Raw genomic sequence first — 1,940 nt, 5'->3', positions numbered from 1 at the left:
TACATGATAGGGAATATAGTCAATAATATTGTAATAACTTTTTATGGTGACAGTAACTAGACTGATCATGGGGGTTCTCTTATAATATATGTAAATATTCAAATACTCTGATATATACCTAAAATTAATAAGATATTGTTTGGCAAGTATGTCAAAAAGAGAGAATGAAATGAATCCATAAAAGAATATTATGAGTGCTCTGGCTGGTTTGGCTCAGTGGACAGAGTGTTGGTCAGCAGAATGAAGGGTCCCAGGTTTGATTCTAGTCAATGGCATATGCCTGGGTTGCAGGCTCTGTTCCCAGTAGGGGTGTGCAGGAGGCAGCTGATCAATGATTCTCTCTCATCATTGATGTTTCTACCTCTCTCCCTCTCCCTTGCTCTCTGAAATCAATAAAAATTTTAAAAATATATATATTACAAGTGTTTTTTTTCACGCTTATTATTGAAACTTTTCTGTAAGTACTTTCCAACTAAAAATTTTAAAATATAGTTAAAAAGGTCATTATTTTCAGATGGCAGACTTGTGAACCTAGAACTTTTAAAGTATTCTATAAATCATGTATTTATTAATAATTAAATATATATTTATCTACATACACATAAATATACCTAGATAGGTAGGTAGATAAATAGACCTACATTCTTAGAAACATAATGTTGACTGAAAGAATATGTATGTATATCACATGTGTATTTCTATATATCAGTAACAAAATATATATACTACACTTGATCTTAGCCAAAAGGCCGAGAAGCAATCAAAATATATATTAAAAAACGTGCAATTGCACCAAAAAACCCTTCTTCAAATAACTAAATGAATATGAAAAATATAACCACAGCCTCTATATGGAAAACAAATGCAAATCAAACAAAAAGAACACATTATTAAGAGAAATTAAAGAACTAAATAGAGGGATATGCCATACAATGTTTGTTGATTAAAAATTTCAATATTGTTACTATGCCAATTCTCCTCAAACTAATATATACTTATAATACAATTACAATAAAGTTTTGGCAGATTTGAGTTATGCTTGCAAATTGAGAAGGTGATTCTATTATATGGCTATGCAAAAGGTCAAATATTTCAAAACAATTTTAAGAGTAGAGTTGGTGAATTTATACTAACTGATAATAAACTTAGAAAGCTTCAATAATTAAAATGCTATAGAATTGGTACAGGTTTTGAAAAACAGATCAAAGGATTAAAATCCAGACATTGATCTCTGTATTTCTGTACATTTCATTTATGACAGAAGTAACAGTGTTATATAGATCTGGTTCAGTTGGATATTCCTATGGAAATAAAAAATTATTTATTCTCCATATTCAAAAATAAATTCAAGGTGAATTGCAATATATAATATTTTCCTCAAATGGAGTTGGCAAAGATTTTTTTACACAGAAAGCAATTATCATGGCCCTGGCCGGTGTGGCTCAGTTGCTTGAGTGTCATCCTATGTATTGAGAGGTTGCCGGGTTCAATTCCAGGTCAGGGCACATGCCTGGATTGCGGGCTCCCTCCCCAGTAAGGGATGTGCAGGAGGCAGCCTAGCGGTGTTTCTCTCTCTCTCTCCCTCCCCTTCTCTCTCTCTCTAAAATCAATAAAAACATATATTTTAAAAAAGCAATGATCATGGAGAAAAAGGTAGATAAAATACTACATTAAAATTAAGAACTTATGTTTATTAAAAAGCACCATTAAGATGGTAAAAATTACAAGTCAAAGTAAAAAATGACAAGGAAAAATATTTGTAATGCATAAAATTGATGAAATTGTACATATGTCCAGAATATGTACAAAAATCTTATGAGCAATGAGTAAAACTTCAAATCCAATAAAATAATAAAGATACTTGGATACTTCACAAAAGTAGATGTCCAAATAGCAAATAAATATGTAAAAAGATATTAACTTAATTAGCCATCAGGAAA

At 30.7% G+C, this 1,940-nt stretch overlaps 1 pseudogene; it reads right to left on the bottom strand.

The window, feature by feature from the left end:
• Positions 1-632: 632 nt before the first annotated feature.
• Positions 633-761, bottom strand: LOC138992825 (U2 spliceosomal RNA; annotated as a pseudogene).
• Positions 762-1,940: the final 1,179 nt, after the last annotated feature.

Source organism: Myotis yumanensis, unplaced genomic scaffold, assembly GCF_028538775.1.
Source record: "Myotis yumanensis isolate MYYU_CA2020_CCGP unplaced genomic scaffold, mMyoYum1.0.hap1 SCAF_14, whole genome shotgun sequence".
NCBI classification, from domain to species: domain Eukaryota; kingdom Metazoa; phylum Chordata; class Mammalia; order Chiroptera; family Vespertilionidae; genus Myotis; species Myotis yumanensis.
Note: the sequence above shows the minus strand (reverse complement) of the source record. Positions and strands in the feature narration are given on the sequence as shown.